Here is a 27,020-nt window from a genome sequence, read left to right as displayed (position 1 = left end):
TCACCAGCAGTAGTGATACACATTCATTCACTCCACAAGTAGAACTTTATGTTGCTGGCCAAAACACAATTCCTAGTTCAAAACATAGTACCTCATGATTTATAAAAGATGTGTTTATTTAACATGCTGTATGTCCAAAATTGAATATAAAAATACTTAAGCTACTGGAAATGTGTATTCCTATTCAAAAGTTCAGAAGATTTGATATAATAAAAAAATATTACAGAATAAATATTATGAGCCAGAAAAGTACTGATTCATTTGTGCCTGACATAAGAACAAATCTAACTGCATTAAAGTGAAATAACTGAAGTTTCTTCCAGTAAATATGAACATCTGGAAAATACACATAATTAACTAAAATGTTAATTTTATTGCAATGATCTTCTTCTCCCTGTGAGACATCATATATATATCTAAGGTTGGCATCAATCATCAGTTACGGGCAGGGTACATTCTGTAGAGGTTAAAAAACAAAAGCTGTCTTTGGTGACCACTCTAGGTAGCAACAGCAAGCCAAATAGCTCCACTTCTGGGACACTTCCAAATCAGTTCTCAGCCTATAACCATAAGAAAATGCAGGGCTTTTAGAGGGAAACTCATTTTTCAAAACTTTAAAGCAGTTCAAAAGATTTGTCCTGGTAAGTGATCCAAACAGAAACAAGCGTTCCAATGCTGCTCCTGGGGTCCTGGGCCTTGTGTTCCCATTCTGATTGCAGTGAGAAAGTTTCAGTGGGTCTGCAGCATTTTGCTTCAGGCTTTACGAGAGCCACAAAAACCAGAGCAGGAGGGAAATGAAAAGAGCTGGTAAATGCGAACATAGCATTTAAATTAGGAAAAGTGGGATACAAGGGAAGAATGGGAAACCATCCAGCCACTTGTGAGTCTGTGCAAAGAGAGTCACCAGCCTTGGCAGCACAGCATCCCATGCAGCTGGCCAGGCCAGCAAAGGTGTGGTACAATGGATGAGGTTGGCAGTGAGGTGGCATCCAAGTGACACAGGGCTGAGATGATGGGCAGAGCCCTGCCAGAGCCAGCAGAACTTGGTGAGGGGCACCTGGGCTTCCCATAGTATGACAGGAGGGCATGGAAGGACAGCAAGGGCTGGACACATTGGGGAGGCACCAAGGACATCAGCAAGTGGAGGTCAGTAGCACTAAATCATGAAGCAAGGGGAGATCCAAAGGAGACATCTGTATGCAGTGGGGAGGAAAAAGCACATCTGAGTCTTGTAACAAAAAAACAGGTCAGACAAAACCATAGTAAGACTTCAAGGGGAAACCCCAACAAGGAGTTACAGGTGTGCTTTGGGAGGAGGGACTGCTTTTGTCAAAAAAAGGTTCCCAATTTCTGTCTCATTATTTCCTTTTTCTAATGGTAGAACAGGTGGTTTAAAATTTTTCTTTCCTTTTTCAATCAATAAGAATTTATCAGCAGCAATATTTTTCCAAGACAGCTTGGGACAAAGAGAATCATAGAATGATTTGGGGTGGAAGGGACCTTAAAGATCATCCCTGCCTGCCATGGGAAGGGACACCTTTTACTAGACCAGGTTGCTCAAAATTTTATCCCATCTGGCCCTGAACACTTCCAGGGATGGGCTATTGATGGCTTCTCTGAGCAACCTCTTCCAGTGCTTCAACATTTTCACAGTAAAGAATTTTTCCCTTATAATCCAACAATTATAAAGTCACTTAACCATATAAGAGAGCCTTTTGACATTGATACCCCTCAAACACTCTGTCTTAAGCAAATGTGGAGTATGTACATGAACACTGCCTAATTTATTTGCTTGATGGCCTCTGCATCTTCTGCTTCCCTTTCAGACTGCAACTCCTCTTAATGCACACACCCTTCTCTCACCTAACTTCTTGCCAGCAGGTTTCAAGCAACAGGGCTTTTCCCACCTATATTTTTTTAAGTTGGAAATGTTGTAGCAAGCCATTTTACTAATATACAGAGTAGTACCAGTGTAACATCAGCAACAGTAAATTTTAAATGCGAAGCAATCAAATTCCTACTGAAACATATGTATGAAGTTATAAAACAGGCGGATCTGAAAAGTAGTGCAGCCATAGATTTTTCAAGGCACATTTCCTTTGTAAAAAAGTTAAAGGACTATTTTCTCTCAACAATAAAATGAGGCTTTTTTTTATCCCACCTCCCTCCAGAAAAAAGAAATAGTAGTGTATTTCATATTGGGTGTCAAAATTCTCATTTCCAAATATCCCAGAAGTGATGGTTTCTTTTCTATTAAAAAATAAACACATTGAAATACAGCAGGTAAAATAAGCCCAACCAGGAAAGTTACCACTCCTGTGCAGTCCAGAATTGATTAGCTCCTGTGAGCTCTATAAATACACTTTGGTGACAATACCGCCTGAAATATCTCACTTGGTGGCATCATCATTTATCAATACTGATTTTTTTCCTGCTCTGATTGAGCTATTTTGATGTAACAACAAAATTGTTCTTGAAATATTCAAACTCTGATTATTGCACTTTTCTGAGAAGCATACTTTTTTATTATTATTTCTCCTAGTACTGATAACATTTACATTTTCCTTTGGAAGAAAAAGATTTGTCTTCATAGATTCTCTTTGTATTTTGCTTTATTTTATCTTTTTCAACACTGAGCACAGCAAGGAAGAAATATTTGCATGCTAATGAAAATCAAAGCGTGAAAGCCATTAAATCAAACAAAAAGTAAAATCACTCCTGGAATTAATGAAACTACTTTTCTTCTTTCACAACATTAATTCAACGCTTTCTTTTACACACCAGTTGACTAGCTGTCAATTCTTCCCTTAACCAAAATTATCCAGAAAAACAAACTTACATTAATTCAACATTGTATTGTGCATTCTTAAAAACAAAAAAAAAAAAAAGAAAAAAAGTTATAATTTTTTTTTGTATACAAGAACATGTATGTTTTAATTGACAAATTTAGATCACATACCATTTTTCTAGGATCAAAAGCTTTTAGGCATGTGTTGCACCCTTATAACTTCAGAGCAAAGCAGAAATTTGAGAAGGATAAAACCATTACAAATGTTATTGCATATTCCAGTTCAATCTAGTTTTATATTGCTATTTACACAGCAATCAGCCCCCAGATAACTCCAATTAACCTCATGCCTATTTCTTAATGGAGAATAGCTGCAAACCTGCTTGGGCTTCAAGCAAAAGGGCCTTAGTGCAAGGGCAGGCAGTCTGGCATAGCAAACTAATAAAACCTGGATTACTTGTAACCTGCAAACTGCACTGCTGACAGAGCAGCAACTTTTGGCCATTGCATTACAGAGTCTCATTTTAGTAGAAACTCTGGGTTTTGTAACCAAATAAACCTCAAATGATTTTAATGGTGTGTATTTGGGTTTTATAATACTATTTAAAACTATATATTAAGTTGTGTAACTTCTACCTTCAGACCAGGTAATTTCATTACTTTCCCCTATAAAAAGTGGCTTTAATAACTAAGCTTTTAAATTGTTTTCCCCATAATAAATAAATGACGTTAAAAGGCACTTGTCAGCACTGAAGATCTGGATACAGTCCCAGAGCAGACATTAAGGACATGGATTAGATCAAGCCAACAAAACACTTAAAGCAAAGGTTTTCTCTATTAGCTGTAGCAATTTTTAAATGAGATACAGTAATACGATTTTAATGCCAAGTGAAAGAGATCAGACAAAGAAGAAATGACGTCAGCAATAACAGGCAAATTTGTACCAGTTTCATGTCTACAAATTAGAGCAAGTTTTCTTTCAGGAATGATTTATGTCTCTCTCAGCATAGAAGAAACCAAAAGCAAGACACTTCACAATATCAAACTCACAAGAACAGAGCTACAATACAATGATTTTTGCTATTATTTCTTACGGGCAGATTTAGAAGGAGGATGATAACATCTCTTTCCCAACTAAAAAGAGAATTTAATGATAAAAGCAATGGTTTAGGTCATGAAACCAATCCTCTCAATCTCAGGACATTAAAGTTGCCTTCCCTATTTCTCTTCCTTCAGTTCAAGAGAATGTCCTTTTAGCAGCCTATTTCTGGCTCATAAATTTCCAATGTCACATGCTACCATGGCACAGACTCAAGAGGTTGTGCAGCTACCAAAGACATCAATCTCCAGCAGAGCAAGAAAGGAGTTCAAGTCAGGTAACCAAAACCAATGCAAAACTGTAGGTGCTAGCTGGGTCCAGCTCCCAGGCCAGCAGGCTCAAGTTTGTGTGGGGAAAAGGGACAAAAGTGCAAGAGAGGTGACCATACATCTACTGTGACACAGGTGCTGTGCCCATCATGCTGAGGAACATTAACAGCCAGGACCTGATCACACCACAGTCTGAAATGCTTATTGCAAAATGGTTTATGTTGGAAAAGACCTTCAGACCATCAAGTCTAAATGTTAACCTACCACTGCCAAATCCACTGCTTAACCCATCCTTAAGTGCCACATCTACACACCTTAAAAATACCTCTGGTCTAAATTAAGAATCTTAGCACTCTTAGTCTAATTAATTGATGTATTAGTGCATTCTCTCTCTCTCAAGATACACTACCCAACACATCAGTTAGCTGATGCCAGCTGTCTACCCTTATTATTTACTTCCACGGTGCATTACATATTTGTTACCTCTACCTTAAAAAAGAACAGGTACATGACAAATTATTTTATTCCATAATTTCACTTGGACATACAAAGTCTAAAATAGTTAAGTTGTCTTATTGGTCAAACACTTTCTCCTCCTCCCAACCCTTTTATTTATAGCTTTCTTTTTCTTTCAGGTTAAATAGGTTAGGAATAATTACATCATCTTCATGACCTGCACTATTTCAAACCATTAATTATTTCTGCTCTTTTCCATTCCATCTCTGTGTTAGCATTTCACTTCTCTAACAGTGCAACACGAATGATCAGAAAGCTCCAAATCCATTTTTCATGTACCAGAACAACCTTTCCAACCTCATGCTCTTAAGGCTTTGCTTTCCTTTTCGATTCCTGTCACAGACTCTTTAACAGTTCTCCAAGTACAGCAAAGCATTTCTCTTCTACATTACCCTCAGATTTCCCATTTTGCAGTGCAGAGCAACTATCTGGCATTCGCTTTGTTCCTTTAGTCTCTTCTATGCTCAGAAGAGGGACCTAGTGGATGCAGCAACCCCACAGGACTCACAAGCTTCCCCTGGTGCCACCACCACATTGCCTGCTGCTGACCCTCATGGCTAAATCCAGCTTTCCTGAGCTTTTTCCCTCCTCCATAGAGTTTTACCACATACTGTCCTGGACCCAGCCATGAAGTACTGGTGCAGTTGTGCCATGAGGCCATGTTGGGGGAAAAGAACAACTACTCTGGGACCTTCTCTCCCCTGCCAGCAGCAAACCATCTCCCTTGGCCATGATACACCACCACTGTGATCCCAGCAGTGTTGGACATGACAAGCAGAGGTTCACAGCTCACCTCTTGAAGATTAAAAGCAACAACATGAGTGAAAACTCCCATCCTGTTACCTTGCAGGTGACAACAAAAGCCATCTGTAGGACCTTTGTGGTCAATTCTAGCCTCAGCTCAAAGTGCAGTGTTGGTTACCATGCAAAGGGCATTTGTGCATGGTGCAGTGTTTGAGTTGATGGCAGACCAAAACAAAAAAAATACTGCCTTGCCTTTTTGGTCTGCAGTCTTACAAATATATTTTTAAGGTACAGCAGCAGTTTAGATCTGGCCCAAGTTTCATTATGCTTAAAGTGACAAAAGGATTTAAGGAAAACACAGGTATTTCTGACTTTTGTTTAGAAATTGAAATATAACCACAGCTTCTACATAGGTAACTAATAAACACAAAATCCGCAAAATATGGTAATCCTGTAGATCACTGCAAAAAACCCAGAAGCCTCAAGTGACACAAGCATGTTTGTTTTCATTGTCCTTCACTTCTAGAAAAAGAAACAAGTGAAATTAAGTAACATGGAAAATGAATTAAACAATATGGTATGTTATATTTAAAAAAAAAAATCAACAGATAAAGAAATGGTTTTTCTTTTCCTACAGAAGACAGCATTTAATAGTACAAGAAATCCAGACGTCTATTCCAATGCAATCATCTCTTGTGAGGTTGAGAGACCAAGTTTACACCTGTAGGGGAAGTTTAGAGGTTGCCAAGTACACCAGTGTCTCAAAAGCCTAAACAAACAAACAAAAAGCAACATAAGCAACAACCACATGTATACATACTTTAGCCCCCCGCACAACTTCTGGCTGTCTTCCTCAGCCAAATGAAACCAGCACAGCCCAACACAGGGAGGCTCCAGGGCTTGGCAGTGGTGCCCCATGCCCAGGGGGTTTCATCACCCACATCCCACTGCCACGGCTGTCCCCTTCAGCTCCTTTCCCCAGCACTGCAGACACGTGGGCAGCCCTGCACCCCACCACAACAGCTCCCCATTTTTACGTGGCCAAGGTACCATCTCGCCACTCCCTCCTGGCACCAGATGTTTCCCATTAACTTTGTCCACGCTCAGCTCACAAGTGTCAGCTGGAAAGCCCAGACCCCAAATATTTTACAGATGAAACAACAACAGGCTCTTTGCCAATGACTCAGGCCTGGATCCCAGCCCCTGCTCCACACTTTTCAGGCAACTGGCAGAAAATAAGCCAAGAGCTGCCTGGGGATTTGGGTGGGGGATCTTCTCCACCTCGCAAGGGCAGGCAGCGTGTGAGCAACACGAGGGCAACACTCACAATCTGACCGTGCCTTTGAGTATGGGCAGAGGTTGGCAACGCTCCCATGCAAGCAGTGAGGGAAGGGCTGCTGGCTCAGGCGTGCAGTCACACTCAGCCCAGCCATGGTGCCCACCTGCATCTTTCCTCATCAGTCTCAAAGTGCTGCAAAGTGCCAGACTGTCGGAATCTGTGGGTATTGGTGATTCCGAGATTGTAGAAAGTCTCTGTCTTTCTGCCCCGTTGCCAAAGAAGCCATAATTCGTCTGTGCTGTTTTCAAGGCTGTTTATTCTTGCTTATCTATAACATGTTCTGCTGCCCTGCCGCAGGTCTGTCCTGCAGGGCAGCGTGCGGGGCTCTGCCCCTCAGTGGGATGGTACAAACATTATATACCAGAAACTACGTGTGCTATATTTACAATAATGTGCCAATATCTGTCATCTACGTTAAACAGTGTGTCCCCAGCCTAAACCAACAGAAAAATGCGAACACTACAGTGAAACATGGAGGGCATGAAGAAGGAGGAAAAGGACAAGACACACCCAACTTCCTCCATCTTGTCCCCTCTGAACCCCTAATCTAGAAACTTAAAATTTTACTTTTGCACTCGTGTCACACTTAATTATTAGTGATATCAAACACTCAGAGCCTGTAATTCATCCTGTAAGATTGAAAACTCCTCTCCATGGTCAGAGATCACAGACAGTGTCTCTGGGGGCTCTGTCCAGGGGGGTTCCTGACCCCTGCCAGGGTCCCAGACCTGCCAGGGCAGCCAGAGGGAAGCCCTGGATTCCCACACCAGAATGCTCAAGGCAAAAGCTTGTTTAAGTGGCCCCAAATGTCCCTTTAAGGAGAGGGGAAAAATCACAACTGGACAAACCCCCGCTGTACTAAAAACTAAACAGTCCTCAGACAGCCCACGTTTTCCTCTCTGCAGGTTTTGGTTGTGCCCTCTTGATTAAAATTCTGAGTTCCTGCTTCTTCAGCATGGAGTGTAGTAAGTAAATCTGCATTCAGTCTTAAGTATTTAAAAACTTTCTCAAGTTGTTCCAGTTTCAAAGAAAAAAATCTTATTTCTTGTCTCTGTTTCATAGCATTTATTAACAGGGCACTGAAGACATGATAGATTAACTATCAAATACTATTCTATTTTAGTTAAAAATAGTTCACAATGCAATATCCTTTTTTAATAAAAGAATTAAATAGCATTTGAGAGAGGGTTAAATATTACAAAAACTGAAATATTGAGAAAATGATAAAAATAAAGGTTGGAATTCCACATGCTTCTTTATAATTGAAAGATATTCTGTTGACTGGATATTATTACCCAATACACATTTCAAAATTCATTACATCATAAAAGAACCCCACAATTAGTTTTCTAATTTTGATTTTATAGATGACCAGGCTAGTTTCCAACATGCCACATCAAACACTGTGAGAGGAACTAACCACAAAATATTCCAGGATCACATCATTGTCATGCTGGTTTAATTTCTTTTTATCCATGTGCTATTTCATAAAATAATTATTTTAGCTTCAGGTGCACATGTAGAAGAGATGCAGTGTTTCAGGTTCCATTCCAATACTGACTGTATTCTAGATACATTCTAGATAATGTATCTAGATTCTAGATAATCATCTAGATTCTCTAGATAATCATCTAGATTATTCTAGATAATCATCTAGATAATCATTCTAGATAATCATCAGCGAATGCAATGCCTATCACAATTCCTCCTCTGTGTCCTTTCTCCACATAGCAAGGGCATTTAAGAAAAGGAACTGGAGTCTAATCTTTAATTTAAACACTAGATGGAGCCCACTTCCCAAGACTGAAAAATGAAAGCTCTCCTTGCAGCAAACTTTTACAGCCGACTGGGATATCTGGTCATGCATAAACATGACAGGACTCAAACAGCTGCAGTAACTGTCTTTAATGCAAAAATATATACTGTCCAGCAATTATATCTCTGCATAAAGGGACAGTTGTCAATACTAGGCAACTGCATAGGAATTTTTATTCCTCTGCAGATATAATAGTTTGGTGTAAAAGACCCACAATATTTGAAATAAATTAGGTGCACATTAATTCTTGTAATATCATATGACAAACATAATGCTGGGTTGAAAGAACTATGGCTGGGTCTCGCATATCTTTATTTTGACAATAAACTGTACTGATTCCAACTTCATGAAAATTTTGCACATGTAAATTAAAACTAAATAGGAAGAATCCTTTTTCAGTTGGTTCAAATTAGCTCTAGCAAGAAGGCTCATTTGTGACAGTTGATAAAATGCCTCCTCTCTCAAATGAAGCATACCACACATTCAATGAGAGATAAGCGAGCTTTGGTGTTAAAAATAGGACTCAACAACACCAAACCCCAGCACAACTATTCTGGTGAGAAAGAAAAAGAAGAAAAAGGAGCCAAGTTGCCAAGATCCAAACTGAGCAGCCTCATGGATACTGGGTAAACCCATTTATCTCAGGCTCTACCACAAACTGCCAGTTCTGCAGTATTTTGGCCCCACTCTGAATTGGTCTCTCACAATGCAAAGGGCAGGCAGAAATTGCAGGCAGACAACCCTTGGCCCTTCCTCAGCTTATTGAAGGACACGCTTGCAGGAGCAGCTGGAAGCCAAGAAGACAAAGTTGTGCAAAGCCTCAGACCCAATTCCCAGCAATGAATTCTGCTGACAGCAGAGCTATCACTGATTGCTTTAGCCTTTGCTCAGTCCAGGCCACTGCCTTCACCTCATTCTTTTCCTAACAAACCTATGGTAATAGCTTCATCAAGTTAAGATAAGCACAAAGGCAGTTATCTTTACCACTGAAAGCTACCTTTTGCTCACAATGATCCATCCTGTTCAAACAAAATGAACCACAGTAACACAGCTTGCCTTAGGGTATTTTATGAACTGGCTGGGAGGAGAGACAAAGGGAAGTTTTGACCTACCACCAACACAGATCCTAATGACTATTTCCAGAAGGGAAAATACAGTATCTGTGATGATCAGTGAAAGTTTTCTTTTTCCCTGAAGGGCCTTACTCACTCCTTATTTCTGTGAAAAGCCTACATAGAACATTTCCTTGGTCCCACACCCTTGTGGATGAAAGATGGTCTTTGAGTCTTGAGGTTACTGCTGGGATGTTCTAAAAGCAAGCAAAGCTCTTCAAACATGAGACCTGCTGCTAGGAGATGGTGGCTTGTACTCACCATCACGCTGACAAGTGACCGCTCGACCCCACAACGAGCACGCATGGGACGATGATCACAATCTGTTTGTCAGGGCTTGTGAGCAAACACTGCAGCCATAAAAGCAATGGGCTTTGCAGCTGTAGCAAGCACACAGCCTGCTCAAACATTGATGCTTCAGTCTGTGAATATCCTGGTTCAGTCCTATTATGTTTGCCTTCCAGTGTATCTAAACCGGGCACATATCTGCTCCCAGATGGAAAGATTCATTTGTGTCTTGGTTTTGTTTATTTATTTTTTTAACAGTGGGTAAGCACTTAATAGCAAGCACCTAACATTTCCTTTACAAGTAAATCTGAAAATAATTAGCAATTGTTTCACTCCTCACCTAAAACCATCTGGAAGAACACGCCCATATACTTCCACAAGCTTCGGTTCAATAAAACAGGGACTTTATTAGAAGGAAGAATATGTCACCAACCACACAAATTAAATGTCAGCAAAAGGAGGAGACAATCGAAGTAGCAGCCACAGTTATAGGTTTGACTAAATAACAATGTTTAACTACTTCCTTATCAAAATCTTCCTATACAACTATAATTTAGGAACCTTTGCCACTGTAATTTTCCCTGCTTCATTTTCTTTATGGCTATGCTTTTATGTGTCAGACTAAAGACTTGTTCATCAGCACTATTATCCATGCAACAGCTGAAAATAACCAGCTATGGGAAAAACACAGAGAAGAAAAAATACAAAGTCTTTGCATATGTATAAAAGAAATTAAAAGAAAAGGCAAATTACTCAGTGTAGCATCTGATGCTGTAGGGAAAAAAGTCACTACAGTCACACAAATGTAACTCTGGAAACACTGTGCAGACACACGGAGCACAGTGGTTACACACAACGTAAAGCTAAGCCTAAAATATAAAGCTTTCAGTTTCTCACAGCAATATTCCTGATGGCTTTCAGTCTCAGAACATGAAAGGGATGAAACTCTGGCCTTGCTGGTAGCTCACCCACTGACTGTATCCCATCACAGCTGGGACATGACTGGCAAGAATGACAGTTCACTAATTATGTGGGTGGAAGCAGATAGAAAAGTGGTTTAAGAAGTGCAAAAATCAGCAAAAACTTTTAAAATCCCATTTGGATTTATGAACTGTTGCTTTCCACATTCACCTGTATTGCCTCCAAACACAATGGAGGAAAGTCAATCTAAACTAATGCCCTTCCAGGAGAAATCAAAATTAGAAATTTTCTGTTTTCTTTCAAATGTTTGCCAGACTAACTCCAATGTTGCAATCCATCTTCCTGAAAAGACAGAGGAAAACACACTTGGAGGGTTGTGTAAACCGTCAGCAGTGCTTTGGTCCTCCAAAGGTGCTGCAGTCATCTCTGAGATGTCCACACTCCTCTTTATAGGTTCACCTATTTCACCCTGCATGGTTGTAGCAGTACCTTGACCACTTTTCTCCCCCTCTACAGAAGCACTGTTTGGCTTCACATAACCACCTATAAGCACCTACATCACTTTGGGGAGCTGGATCGTGTTCAGTCTGATCAACCCACAGATTTTCATCCAATTCCTATTTGTACTCTCACACAATTTTTGAAGGAATGCAAATAGCCATAGATCAATATCTACAAAAAAAAAAAAAGAAAAAAAAAAAAAAGAAAAAAAAAAAAGAAACCAAACAACTGACTAAACAAAAAAATCCCTGAAAGACTGGAAGTCTTCTGCATGAAGAATTTACTTCCTCTGAAATCTCTTCTCACAAGGTAAGTGGTATGTCTACCAATATAAATAAAAGTCAACTGATTATTTCCAAAATTTTAGAGATTAGTTATACAGCTACCATTGGCATAAGACAAAAAGCATAGGGCTTCTTCAGAAGCAGCAAGTGTTAAGTTTTAATTGCTTTGCTCAATTAAAAACCAAAAGCAACAAAGCTTCACAGACAGCCCCAGACAGCACTCCAGATGCTACATCCCTTTTCATCTTATAGCAGCCCCCACCAACTTGCTGTCATTACTACACTGTCCATGACCTTGCCACTTAACTCTTCCTGTTTTACTCTTTTTCCCAGCATATAGATCCCTCTAAACTCAAGTGTTTTTTAATGGATCACAAATTAATTCAGGCTAGGAGGAGACTCATGAGGTCCAGGCTTCTGCTTCAAGTAGGGCCAGCTGTGATATCCAGCTCAGGGCTTTGTTCAGTCAGGTCCTGAAAACTCCCAATTGGAGACTGCACAGCCTCACCAGACAACCTGTGTCCTTATCCAGCTGTCTGTCCTTGGTGAAAACACTTTACCCTTGTAACCGGTGTGAACTTCTCTCATTTCAGCTGGTATCCACTGTCTCTTGGCCTTCCACCACTGAGAAGAGCTTGCAATGATGTCACTCTTCCAGTGAAAAGAAAGCACTCCTTATACTTTTAGCTCTGCTATTTATCTGTTTATGCAAAGTGCACTTTGCTCTGTGATTTAGATTGCTGTTTCAGATTTTAACTTTGCTAACAGCATTTGCCAAAATTCAAATATAACCAAATCAGAGTGAAAGTGAAAAACAAATCTAAGAATAAAACTTGGGTGGAAAACTCACCCATGTGATCACATCAAACTTTCCCTGATGTGCCATGGTGATGGCAGCACTTCAGCACTCAGTACTGCATTTCCAGACATCGAAGAAGCATCTCTTTATATAGGTGCAACATGAGAGCCAATTATTCATGCAGATTACAAAATAGGCCAAAAAAGCAAGATACATGCTGGAGCAAAGCTATGAGGAATGCAGTCTGCTAGTTTTCAGACTCAAAGAGTTTTGAGCAATGTGTCCATCACAGGAAACATGCATTGCTTCCTGGCCCCAGAAGCTATTGCTCTCTCAGGCTCCTCAAGGCTCCTTAGCACATCAAAGGACAGCAACCCAAAGCAGCAGTCGCCTTACAGACCTTACTGCTACTCAGTCACCAAATCACCGTGTACAGTCATGCAGAAGGCTTCTTAACTGCACTCTTAAGACACGCAGCTGAAGAGTAAAAGGCATAACCAGAACTAAGAGTGAAGGTAAATGGAGTAGTGCAACAAATGTTCATCCGGCCTAAAAGGTCATGTGATATGTGGTTAATGCCATTATCCTCCTCCAGGACTCTGGAAATCGCCCTGAGACAAGAGCTTCCCAGCATAAACTGTGGATCAATAAAAAGGATTAAGCAACAATACTTCAGAAATGCTTGAAAGTAAACTATCAGGCTTTATCTCAAATTTTCTCTAAATCAGTCCCTGATAAGAAATTCTTAAGTTTGATGTCCATCTTTTAGTCTTAGGCTCTTTGCAACAGTGCAAGAATGCAGGTGACGCAGACTGTGCACACTCAAGAGACTGAAAAGGAAGGAGAGGCAGAGAGAGCCAATGTCAACCTTCCCCCCTCCCCCTAGAAGGGGTGTGTACCAGCTAAACTCAGACACAATCTGTCAGCAAGCAGCTAGTGCCAGCCCTACGCTCACTCCCACGTTTTACCCAGGACAGGGCCATCACCACACCAGGAACACTCACCTCATTCTGGGATAGGACACGCAGCCAACACCACTCCCAAATCACATTTGTCTTGTCCCTCAAAACATAAGGCTGTGCATAAGCGAGGTTGTCACCACATAGTGAGAGGTGAAGCAAGTTGTTTTCCCTAATTAAACCTATTAGTAGTAACAAGTCACTTCTGCTAGGTCTAAATAGCTCAGAGATAAATCCCAAGGCTGCTAAGCTGCCAACCTCCCCTCAGTGCTCAGAGGCAGCTTCTTTACTCCTACAGACAACACTGGGTAAATACTACCACCTCCAACCATGCTCCTGGAGCAGATCTCCAGGTTGATACATTCAAAGCAAATGTTTTCCCTGAAGCTGTCCAGCCACCTTTATTATTGAAAGCCCAAAGGGCCAAAATCTCCTCCTCAGGTAGCAACAGCAGATACCCCCAGAAGAATATTCTGCAGGTCTGGTGTCTGCACACAAGGAAAGAGTGTGACCCTGACAGAGCCCTGTGCTTTTTTTGATTTAAAAAAAAGAAACCTCACCAGAGACTACTTGGGATGGAAGACCTTTTCGTAGAAAATTCTTTTACAATATTTAATACAAACACATTATCAACACATCATCCCTTAAAAGTTCACACCACAGGCAACACCAGTATTAGGAACAGTAAGGACAATGACACAGTGCTTTTCTAAAAAGCCATCCAATGAATCTTCTGTCTGAACTGTTTGCAGAAACAACTGAATAAGTCAGAAAAGAAAAATTAAAATGTTCTAAGCTGTTGCTTCACAGCATGTCTTACAGAAAAGTAATTTAAAAGTTATTACAAAGACAATAACACTCAATCCCATAACATGACACTATTTCAAATTAATCCAAAGTATGTTAATTCCTTCATCTGTGCCAGTGATAAAACAGAATAAGGAAAAAAAAAAAGCCACTTCATCAAAAATAATTTGAAATTTAGTAAGCTTTGCCTGTTGCATTGACAAAACCAACACTGCAAAACAGCCTTAATTTTTATCAAGCACAGCTTCCAATACATAACATTCTTTCTCTTTCTCCCAAGCAAGCAGAAGTAAGTGAAACTCATTTTGCACACTCACCATAATTATCCATATTCCAGGAGGCAGCCGTTCATCCAGTTTGTGAAGTCCATGGTTTCAGCAAGTCATAGCCATCAGCAGGAAAATGAAGAGAAAAAGAAGAAAAAAAAAAAAACAAACCTCTTGAGATTCAATGAACAACACAACACTACTGCTTCCTGTTAAGTCTGCATTACAAGACAGTTTCAGGTAACTCATTAAATGGACTGAACACAAACAACCCTCCACTCTCTAATTTATTCTAGAAAGAAATAAAAGACCCCCACAATATCAGTGTTAATAAAGAACAATAATTACAGTCTAATAAAGATCTGTCAAGGCTGACCTCAGAAGGAACATTTTGTGAGGGGAGAAAAATGTCTTTTTTAAGAAAAAAACCTTTCTACTGTACCTCCCCCATCAGGCAGTAACAGGTGTGCAGTATCACAAATAGAAAAAGGTATATTATTTTCTCTTATACTGCTGACATTTCAAAATCCTTGATGAGGAGATGTAACATTTGGCAAGGAAGTAAGGCAAAGCCACCACAGGAACTGCTCAGTTTCAGAATCCTCATTCATGGATGGGGGATTGGTAATTTATTCTTTGCAATTAAGGGAACCTGCAGCCTACCCCACAGCTGAGTATCTGTGCACTATTACACATCTGCAAATCATCAAGAACACCCAAGCTGAAACAACTTTTTTTTTTTTCAATTTGGACTTTGAACAGTGTCTGAGTGACCAAACTCAGTGTGTGTCACTTCTCTCCTACTAATAAAAACCCAAGAAAGAATTTTACAGCTTTCCCAGGCTCAGCATTGATTTCTTCTGGCAACTGTTCCAAAACACTCGACCAATTTAGCATTTGGGGTTTTTTTGCTTTTCTGTTTGGTTGGGATTTTTTCATTATTATTCCTTTGGAGACAAAATGCTTCAAAGAGATCGCTACAAAATGCCAATTGCTATGGGTTAACTTAAACAAACTGCACGTGTGTATGTAAGGGCAGACAAAGGCATGCTCTTCTTTTGACTAGAGAAATCAAATGCATGTGCAAGTTCAGGAAGTGCACAAGGTCCTGAGCACAGATGAGCAGGCGAGGAGAGTGCTAAAGCCTGAGGTGGAAGGAAAGGAAGCAGTGAAGGAAATGCTGTCGTCATCTCCCAGCAGCTCTGTGACCATCAGATTGATCACCAGTCCAAGGTTGACAAGATGTCAAAAGGCCAAAGGCCATTGCAAAGTCCCTTCCAACAGATTGGGACATACCTTCTCAGTTCACATGTTTCAATCATACAAATTCTCCAAACCAACTGTTCTCAGGAACATCCTCACAACTCAATGCTCTTTTGCTGGGTCCCAGTAAAGGGACTTTCATTTTCACCTCCATAAATCTCAAAGCAACTCAGGAGGGCGGGGATGTGGTTTCTATTTGATCTCTGCAGAAACTATGCCATATGAAGGCAAATTTATCTCTTAGTGTCAAAAAAGAAAATGAAACTGGCACAAGCAACTAATTGGCAGCTCCCCCCCTACTTCGATGGATAATGGCTGATGAGTTACCTCCTCCTCAGCCTTCACGGCCCATTAATAAGACAGCACGAAATGCTGCAGAAAAAGGGAGATGATTGCTCACGTATTTACCACTTTGCTGGCAAAGAACTTTTTTTTGTTGTTGTTGTTGCTGTTTTTGTAGGAGTGCTTTTACAGTAGGAGACATTCCAGGGCCTTCATGTGAAGAATAGTGGAGAGTAAAGGGAAAAGAGATTGCAAAAGATTTGCCTTAATTTCTGATTTCTCTTGTCAGTCTTGTGCACCCCAGTCCTTCCCCAGAGCTGCACCATTACTGTCAGTGTGACTGTAGTTACAGACTGCCCTCAAAATATTACCTGTCTTTTACCTCTGCAAGGGAAGCTGAGATTACTGGGAGAACATTTTTACTGGAGCAGACACGACTCCAGGGTACTCCCAAGGACTGTAAAGGCCATTGAGTCACCTGACTGGACACAGGACTTCATATTAAGGAAAGTGAGATTTTGATGGTGGCATGGAGCAAGCTTAAAATTAAAAAATTTATCAGGATATGAGAGATCACATGAAAGCAGATGTTGAGTAGGTGGGAATGGCGGGAAACATGGTGTGCAAAAACACGAGGAAGGAACAAAACAAAAATGTATGGATGACTCAGAGCTGGCAGAATTCATGCAGGAGAGCTGCTGAACTGGTTTATTTAGAATGGGGAGGGGACAGGAGAGCAGCATGCTCATTGACAATACTGCAGATACACTTCTGAGAGAAAACAAGAGGTGGTTGTTGAAGTTTGACACGTTATAAGGGGCAGAGTTCCATTATCAGCTCAGAAGGTTTGAGGGGAGAAAAAAGGTCACAATATGCCATAATGGGAGGGATGAATGAATGAGATGTAAATTGCCTTGAGAATTGCAGCAGCATCCACTGCCTACACCACATGCCAGTTGCTTGGGTCAGGGGGAGGAGAGATACACAAGAGCAAGACCACAGGGACATTCTGCATTTCCCGTGTCCCTCTTCACATACTATTTTTGCATGACACTAGTTATGAAACTGAAAACGTTGGTTCAGCTTCAGGCAGCAATTTTAGGGTCAATTGCTTCTTCACCAGACACTGAAATCACAATTTGTCAAGCATCAAATTAACTGTGAACGTTTTAGGGGACAGTGAACTTGAGTTATGCATTATTATTGGGTCCCCTTCCTCAAAAATCTATCTTGTAATCCCTCTTGATATGGCAGGTGCCTTTTTTTATTTTTGCTAGAATCACACTTGAAGATAAACTCTGCAATTACACTACTTGCTTTTTGCTCCATCAACTCATTCCTGACTGTTATGCACTCTTGAAAGTACAGATCTCAAGTCATGGAATACGCTTTCAAAACCATGTGAAGCGTTTTATCAATTTATCACAAGAGTACATCAATATAGGTTTTCCAGCTGAAAGCATTTAAAAGTTTCCTGAAAACTTTTATAGCTCAGCTTGGACCCACTCCTAATCCACAGACAGGGTAAAAGACTCATCTGGCACCAGCACACCACAAAATAAGTAAGCAATAAAGCCTTAATGAAGTTAGCTGTCCAGCAAAGCCCCAATACCCAGGGCTGCACATCTTTCCCTAATACTGTCAGTACAACACAGAACAACTACAAGCCTTGGTGCTGCAACTGATATCACTCAGTATTCAGCTGTATCAAATTGGTGTTTAAACATCATTCCAGCCAATGCCCCAGCAGGCTAGGAGAGATGGAAGCTAGTGGAAATTGGAAAATCATTGCTGGGAATGATGTCAGATTTGGATTTATTGTGTCACCTTCAGTAGCAATTCTAGGTCAGAATCAAACTTTTATATTTTGCTCTTCTATGCAAATGTTAGAGAGTGAATATGAAAAATGTATTCTTTAAAATGGAGAAAAAAAAAAAAGTCCATCAATGTTCTGCAAGTCCTATAGGTCTGCAGTTAATTTAAATGAGGAGTGATACTTCATATCCAGGTGGGATGATCATAAATCTTTTGGACATACGTGAGTTAAGATGAAGAAAAATATGAAATCAGAAATGCTGTGAAGATTTTACATTTAAGTGGTACATGACAAAGTTGAGTTTGGTTTGTTAGGCCTCCATTTCAGTTCTACCTCCCCAGCCTGGTATCTGACCATTGAGGTGCTTGTGAAAGTTTACCACACCATGAGCCATGAGCTATGCAGCTGAAAATTCCCACTTGCCTCCACTAAAAAAAAGGCATCATTAAACGTCAGCAGTATCAAAATTTCCCCTTTACCCCTGAAATTCAAAGCCCAAGTGCCATTTGAGTGTCACCAAACACAAGCTGTGCTAAGTCCTCAGAAGGTGAGGAACTTGGGTTTGTCTTGGGAAGGTTTCATAGTTTCACCCAAGAACATGTCTGTGGAAAAGCTGTACACCTGCATGCAAATAAAGACATGCATAAACATAGCGTACATACATAAACACAAATGCATCCTGCATGTGTATAAACGGTGTATAATTGATATAAAGTGTCTCAGCACCCAGCAGGTGGCACTCACACCCTGAGCTCCCGGGGCCGGGACTCTGCACTGCTCTACGGGAGGCACCATCTCACTGAGAGGTGAAAGCACCGTGGGCACGCACCCGCCACCCTTTTGCAAGGCCTGATGTGTAAAGTCCAGCATCTGGGCCAAAATCCCATTTAGCTTACTGGCCAGGCACCCCCTCCATTAATTCCCCCAACAGCTGCAAGGCTCCCCCTTGACTGCTGCTGATTCTCAAGTGTTATTCCAGCCTTTCCAGAGGAGCAGTATTTTGGGGACTGAAAGGGTCCTGGAATATTTTCCATATAGAAGCATCACATTATGATATCAAGAACAATACAACCAAATGTAAAGCTTCCTTCAGCCTTCATCACTTCTTTTCTCCCTTTGACACACCCAGCTAGCTTTCAATTAATCCCACTAATAATTTAGGCTTTTGAAGATCTTATGAATGAGCAAATCAGAACTGGAAGAGGAAACTGTTTTTCTTTGATTAAAATTAAATACTTGTTTTCACCCTAGACTTAAGTATCACTATCATATGTACATTCTTAATACACCTCCTTCTAAAGCTGAGTGGTGCTTCAACTTCAGCTGAGTGGGTTTGTTTTTAAAAAAATATTTTCTTTTCCAATTCAATATTCCACCCATCTCCCTTCCCTCTTAAAAAAAAAACGAACAGTAAAATCAGTTTAGAAGTATCAATTTGAAAACATCAGCTCTTTGTGGAGCAGTGCTGTTCCCTGTTAAGAGAATGCTTCGTGTCAGATTGAAAGATACCTTTCCAAGGTCATTTCATGTTCCAATGGGTTTGTTATGAAGTTGTGGAATGGCAGATAAGGTTGCATGAGATAGTAAAGTGCCTTCCTAAGCTAGTTCTGGGCAGTAATGTGCAACCAATATTTGAGCAAGGGACTTCAAGAAACTTCATATGCTGAAGTAAATGCTGCAGCAGGAAGGACAGAAGTAGTGCCGAGATAGTGATAATCTGTTTCCCAATTAAAAAAACAAAATAATAAAAGGCCATTTTCTTGACAAGTTTGCACAAACTTCACACATTTGTGGCACTTGGCAAAGGTTGAGTGCTTCTAGGAACTTTAGGGGGTATCTCTTCAGCAAGTTAAAATACCCAACCCTGTGTAATAATGAGGATTTGATGCTAAAAACTGCTCAATTCAGCATCAAGAGTAATGCCTTCAAGTTGCCAGAACAAGAATACAAGAGTATTAAGTACCAGGACTGATAATTTGCAAGGTTAAAAAAAGGAGGGGAAAGAAAAAAAGGTGCATATCTAACTAAGAACAGTTCTTTGAAAGTCTTGTAGTTACAAGTGTGAGGAATGATGATCCAGTATTTTTAGACTGCTTCTAACAGATCCCAAAAATGGAGGAAACCATATAACAGCATCCTCTTAGCAAGCTTTTAATACTGCCTGAGCCTATCCCAAACTCTGAAAGAAGGTAAGCCTCTGACAGCACACTGAATTGTGTGCCACCATTTCAGCCGTCATACTAGGGACTAAATCCTTTCCTGGAAGAAACAGAGGAACAAACATGCAAACTCCAGAGAGAAGGGGGAAAGATCCTCCTCATAAATGTTTAGCTACATCTTGACGTGGATTAAAGCTTGATGAATGATCGCCCTTATGGAATACAAAACCACAAGTATTTGGCATCGAAACAGCCCTAACAAAAGGGTAGGGGAGCCTGAGGTAGTGTTTTTTCAAGTCCCAAATGAGTATTTTGGGGATCCAACAGCCTGACAGGAAAAAGATTAGAAAAATGGCCACCCAGCACTGAACTATGCACAAAATGCAGAGTTTCGGCGCTTCCAGTTCTGCATTGCACCCTGCGCTCCCAGCCCCCCGCATTCCCACAGGCTCGCAAACGCCCCCGACTCCCCCACGCCGCTGTCCACTGCCGGGGAGGGGCGAGGGGGGGAACTATGGTCCCTCGGCGCTATCTGCAACCACCCCGGGGCTCCATTACTACTACTTTTTATTTTCCTGCTAGTATCACTTTTCTAATGAATTGCTGTTACTACAGAAATGTAAATGTCACCAGCTGAGTAGTTCGGGGGTTTTTTTTTAAACATCCGAAAAGGTAGGGAAAAGGGGGGAGCGGAGGTGGGGAACACCTCATTAAAATCCACTATTAGACATTTTCAATGCTAAAGCAGCACCGACCCCCCCGCCTGCAAAATCTTGCGGCTTCATCACGACTGGCCCCAAGCCCCAAAAAGGGGTTTCAGTGCTTCATCAGCACCGACTGGGCTTACCAGCGGATGCTCCCCCGGCCACGCTCCGGCTTGCGCAGCGCGGCCCCTCCGCGCCCCCGCATCCCACCCCCGCCGCGCACCGCGCGTAACTTTGCGGACGCCGATCAGCGCCCAGGCTGATCTTCCGCGGGAGATGCTGCGCTCCGCGGAGGGCAGAAAGGCGAGAAGGGCGGCTGAGGGACAGGGTCCGGCAGGAGCCATATCCCGCCTGCGGCACTCCCGCACCGCACCGCCGGGCGCCGCGCATCCCGCTCCGCACCGCGGGCAGCAAGTCCGCCCCGCCACCGAAGCGGGGGCAAACCCTGCCCGGTGACCCCCGAAACGACTCACGGCGGGGACGAGGGGGGCACGGGACTGCCAAAAGGAGAAACGCGGAGAAGGGAATGGAAACAGGTGAAGAGACACCCCCGCGCCGCAGCCCCGCCGCCCCAGCCCTCCCTCCCCGCGCAGCGGCGCGGAGCGATGCGCAGCGGCAGCGCGCCCCGCGGGGGCAGCGCACGCCCCTCGGCCCTCCCCGCTGACCTCAAGCCAAGGACAGCTCGGCGGTCCCGCTGCGCATCGCGACCCGCGGGCCCCGCTGATCGGAGCCAGGCCAGGGCGGCAGCAAGGGCGGCCGGGGAAGCGAGGGGAGCGAGGGCTCCTCACCTGAGCCTGTCCCGGGAGGTGCTCTCCGCCGCCGCTGCGGGAGGGACGCGGCTCCCGCCTCTCTCCTCAAAGAAGGCTGGCCCGGACAGCCCCGGCCCGGCGAAGTTACGCACCGTCGCGGAGCCGGGCTCCCACCTGCAGCGCCCGTCAGACTCCGGCAGCCGGCACAGCACGGCTCGGCTCGGCACCGCACGGCTCGTACCGCCCCCCTCCTCCCCATTGGAGACGCCGCCGCCCCGCCTCCGCCCGCCCGGAGCGCCGCGGGGGCGGCGGTGGGCAGCGCGCTGCGGGACCCTCCTGCCCGCGGGGCTGGCGGCCAGGACAGGTGAGGAGTCGTGCGAGGCACCAGCTCCTCTTGCCACCCCACCACCCTCCCTGGTTTGGCTTGTGCTTTTTATTTTTTCTTTTCTGGGAGAAGGAGGAAAGTACTGAAAGCGGGTCCGTGAGGTTACTTTATGCCGATGTTTCGTGCTGTTAGGCTTACGCGGAGCTCGTTGCCGCAGCAGGCGCTGAGAGGCTTTGATGCAGGCGCTGCTGCCCGGTCCGAACCATCTGAACGTGGTTACTTAATGCCCCGAGGAGGCAGCGGCAGCTCAGGCAGGATGTCACAGGGTGAGTAGTCCGTGACAGATCCAGGGAAACCGCAAACTTCTGTGCAACTGCTAGAGGATACGGCCGGGTGGACTTCCCGAGGACTTCCCAAGCAATGCTGCCCTCAAAAAAGCTGAGCACCTCGTACTTTCAGTCTGTTTTTCTATTTAAATTATAGGTAGCCCCTTCACAAGTGCACTCTAGACACATAAAACGACAGCATTTGAGAGCTGTGGGACAGAAACAAGAATGCAGCTGAACTGATGGCAGTTTGAAAAAGCAGTTTCCAAGAAGTGGAAATTCCCCCTTAGATTTGGGAGGAACCACCCTGAAATTCTGGGGAAGTGAAGTTGCAGTTCCTGGGAACACAGCTGTCTCAAGATGGGAAATGTTCAGCCACATTTGGAGGTGATGGGAATACCCATACAGTAGTGAGAATTTCCTGGGCCAAAGCATACAGAAGAAGAGCCAGAACTACTCTCAGCTGACTTGTCTTTGGCAAAATGGTAGTAAGATGTCCCTCCAGACAAGCAGAAGACTGTTCCCAGACCAGGAGCTTTGGGTGTCACGCCTAAGTCATTAACACCAAGATTATGCCTGACCCTGCCAAGGTCTGTAAATCACGCCGAGGCTGATTTATCCCCCGTGGGAGGCAGCCAGAATTGCTGCATTTAGAAAGCCTGCTGGCTACGCAGTGCCCAGCAAATCCCTCTGCTCGGCAGCAGGGAAGGCCGTCTCCCTTCCCGGAGGAGGCAAGCGACAGGGCAGGGAGGGCTGTATCCCAAAGGCCACAGTGCAAGGCAGCGGTAGGAAGGGCTGTGGCATCCCTTGGCTTCCAGCCAGCAGCCCCTGCTGGCACCTCAGCCTGAAGTTTGCCCACAGTGCAAATAATTGCTGAGATCCATCATATATAGTCTTAAGAGTTCAAAGGATAACCGTGGGGGAGAAGTCCTTGGGAGGCGGGGCACGGTGTGCCAGCCGCCAGTGGCAAAGGTTGAAGTTCCAATGGGGAAAGTTTTGTTCAGCACATGAGATAATTTTCTCTGATAAGTTATGCTTAGGTCGGCTCAGACAGAACATCCTGCTATTGCAGGGAGTTATGTGACAAGCAATTTTCCTGGGTGCCTGCATTTGTGGTTTGTTTTTTGTTGTTGTTTTTTACTGTGGATCTATGTACAGCTATTGACTTTTACGGCTTTGCAAATTGATATGCAAGAGATGCACAGGACGAGGTGAGTGAGTTGGGACACGACCCTGGCCAATGCATCAGCAGGAATCCAGTGATGTCAGCGGAAACATGGCTCCAGCTGGGAGCAGTGAGGCCAGGGTGCCCAGCAGGAGCAGGGCTGTGAGGCAAGCAGTGAAGCTGTGAGCAGGAAAGTGGCATTGCCATTCCCCACAGGTTTCCACTGGCTATTGTGGAGTGGACTGACAGTGCACTGCACCCTGTAAGGGGTTTCTTATCTCTGCTAAGGTCAAGGTGGGCTCTAGGAAGGAGTCACGTGTGTAGAACAAGTGCTACAAAGGGAGTGCAAGGTTTGGGAAGACTCCTGCGGGAAGCCGGTGCTTTGCCAGGGTGGCAGCAGGTACCTGGGGCTTTCGGGGAGCTGGCTTCAGGTAACTCATAACGATCACCCAGCCCTGGGACAAAATGGCTGAAGTGTTTCTTCTTCTGCTGATGTGGGAAAAGGCCACGCCAGTCCCTGTTGGAGAGGCATTAATTAAAGGAACTAATGGCGAGTTCCTAAAATATCTATTGGAGTGATCAGGATGTCTGCTGAGAGAAATCTGACTTGCTGGGCTTCAAGTTGTGCCAAGCCATTGTGTTCATCAGGAAATGAGGGTGTTCTGGGGCAGGTAAAACAGAAATAAATCACGCTGACCCTCCGCTGGTGCTTTCTACTCCTATTTCCAAAGCCACGTTTCAGGAGGTGGCTTACATACATTTGTTACATCGTTACTTAATAGGATGTAACAGATCTAAGGTTTTTTTTTTTTCTTTTATTGTGGTTAGTGCTTTTAGCACACTGTATGGGAATCTCTCCTTACTAAAATTACTATCCTAAGCACCCCTTTCTGAAACTCCTCTGCCAAGTATTCCCTGCGAAGTCTGCATTAGAAGAATGTTAATCTGATTTACAGTAACCTAACATGACAACTTGTGGTAATAGGTGATAAAAAGTTGAATCCTTGTGACAGAGAAGATGTTCATCTCTGGCCATGATATGAATATGGGATACCCCAGGGGTCTGACTCAGGAGAGCACAGAGCCTGTGAGCACAGGGTGATGAATGAAGGGAAGAATTTGCAGCATCATTCTAAAAAGCCATTTGTACAAGAGAGCATCATTATTTCCACACATTTCAGCAGTTCCTAGTGTGGGCTGGCCTCATATATCCAAACTTTTATGGGGCCTCTGTATTATTTGTGTGGCAGCGGTGGGTTTTTTCCTTTAAATGAACCCAATTAATAATGTTTCATCTGCCACTGCTTATTAACACACTTCCAGGAGATCGAGTGGTGGGAGCAGGACTGGCAGGAACTGAACTTCATACTCTGAAGGAGGAGTCCAACATTTTCCTGAGATCTATGCTCTGAGGGTGACGCTGGAGGTGCAGATTTGCAATTAAGTTTAGGTTCACATAAAAGTGGTGATGAATACTATAGCAAAATACTATGCAGATGGTGTTTTCTTTGCAGATTGGCCTTCCTGAAAAGTCTCTGCATCCCCACCATCACCGGCACATCAGCTGGCAGCACTGGCTATTGGTGCCCTCTGGCCCCAGGGGCATCCTGCAGACCTTCCACCATGGCACCAATCCTCACTGCTGTGCCATGGCAACGTGTTCCTGAAAAGTATCCCGGTGTGGCAGCTCACCTGCTTACAGCAAAATCCAAGAGTGTTTGTTTAAATGCTCTGTTTCCAGTAAAGGAAACTCTACACCTCAGAAGCAGCTTTGTCCCTGACTGGTTATTTTAAATTGGGGTTTGTCAGAGGGACCAGGGCAGTGTTTGTTATAATTTACCAGTCCCTAAGAATTGCTTTCAAACTGGAGACCATTATTACCTGAGATTAGAGCTGTGCCCAGTTTTATTTTTATACCATCATCAGTGCACATGATGTTTAAAGACAAAAAGACAGGAAAAGGCAGCATCTCTTCCCCAGCTAATATGTACGGTTTGGTGACTGAAAGAGATTTATTGAAATCAATGTGCACTTTACCATCGATTTCTTTGTGCAGTGAGGCCTCCTTTAAAGCTTGTCAGCTTTTCCTTGCAAAACTGAAATGAGACTAACCTGATGTATCAACAGTGAGTAGTTTGAAGTGATACTTCTCTTTCTCTCTCTTTCTCTCTCTCCAGGCTTCTGAGACACCACAAAATAACTTTTATTTAAAAATGTATTTATCACATTTACTGAAGGTGTCCCAACTGCCTAAAAAAATAAAAACTGCATAAAAAATTCATTTTAGCATTGGCAGGGGACTTGACCAGATGATCTAACTGGTCATTTATTGCTAGCTATGACTATAATTGCATGCCCACATTATGCTGTTTAAAATTTTAAATTCAACCCACACCATATTTTCATTCTGAAAGTGAAAGGAATTTACTTTAGCATCATTCTTTGCTCATGTCAGGAGAGCAATTTTTCACTGCTGATAAGAAAATGTCATTTTTTTTGTTTAAAATTGCAAATTAAAAAGCCATTTCTATGTCTCCTGAGCTTTTATTTATTGATTGTCTCATTATTTAGTGAATAATTTCAATTAATTTTATAATAATAACAATCTGTAGTACATATCTATTGACTTGTACAGAAAAGACTTTAAATAAACTATTGTGAATTATGATCTTGTCATAATGTCATGAAATGCTGCTTTTTCAAGGCTCCATAAATTGACCCCTAAAAAGAATAACAAGAAATACATTATTTGTATTTTTTAAGTGGACTGACAGGCTTCTGCAATGAGGTGACCTGCTCAGTGGGTGAAGGGAGAGCAGTGGACATTGTTTACCTTTTCAAAGCAAGAAAGGACTTTGACATTATTTCCTGTAAGACCCTGATAAATAAGCTGCCAATATATATGTTAGGTGAAAGGACAGTGAGGTGGACTGAAAACTGTCTGGATGACAGATCCAGAGTGTTGTAAATGGCAGTAGGTCCAGCTGAGGGCAAGTCCGTAGGACACAAGGGCTCAATGTTGGGGATCAGTACCTTGTAACCTCTTCATTAATGATTGGGATGATGGGACAGAATACAACTTTGAAGATGAGACAAAATTAGGAGGAGTGGCAGATACCAGAAGGTTGTGTGGCCATCTAGAGGGACCTTAACAGACTGAAGAAATGGGCAGGTAAGAATCTCATGTACTTCAATAAAAAGAAATTGCAAAGTGTAAGTAGAGAGGATCAACCTCAAGCACCAGTACAGGCTGGGGGTTGATCAGCTGGATCAGCCAGGAGGTTATGATGGGCCTGGAGGTTCTGATGTATGAGCAGGTGATCACCAGCCAGCAATGTGATCTTCATTGCAGCAACTGGCTCTTGCTGCAAAGATGGTTGGTGGCACCTTGGGCTGCATGATGAAGTGTGTAGCCAAGAGGTCAAAGGCAGTGATCCTTCCCCTCTGGTCAGCACTGGTGAGGCCACAGCTGGAGTGCTGGGTCCGGCTCTGGGCTCCCCAGACAGGAAAGATACAGACGTACTGCAGAGGTCCAGCTAATGGCCCTAACGGTCATTAATGCATCTGAGTTTCTGAGGTGGGAAGAGAGGCTCAGGGAGCAGGGACTGCTCAGTCTGGTGAAGAGAAAGAGCATCTGACATATGTATGTCAATACCTGATAGGAAGGAACAAAGATGAGACAGACAGGTTCTCTTTGGTGATTCTCAGTGCCAGGACAAGAGG

General features: G+C 43.0%; 1 protein-coding gene across 1 annotated transcript in view; it reads right to left on the bottom strand.

The window, feature by feature from the left end:
• The window catches only part of EPB41L3 (erythrocyte membrane protein band 4.1 like 3), a 136,285-nt gene extending 121,612 nt beyond the window's left edge, over positions 1–14,673 (bottom strand). Inside the window, exon 1 of the mRNA XM_072924525.1 lies at positions 14,560–14,673. The gene's annotated coding sequence lies outside the window, so the exon portion shown is untranslated. The remainder of the gene's footprint in view (positions 1–14,559) is intronic.
• Positions 14,674–27,020: the final 12,347 nt, after the last annotated feature.

This window comes from Taeniopygia guttata, chromosome 2, assembly GCF_048771995.1.
Source record: "Taeniopygia guttata chromosome 2, bTaeGut7.mat, whole genome shotgun sequence".
Lineage (NCBI taxonomy): Eukaryota > Metazoa > Chordata > Aves > Passeriformes > Estrildidae > Taeniopygia > Taeniopygia guttata.
Note: the sequence above shows the minus strand (reverse complement) of the source record. Positions and strands in the feature narration are given on the sequence as shown.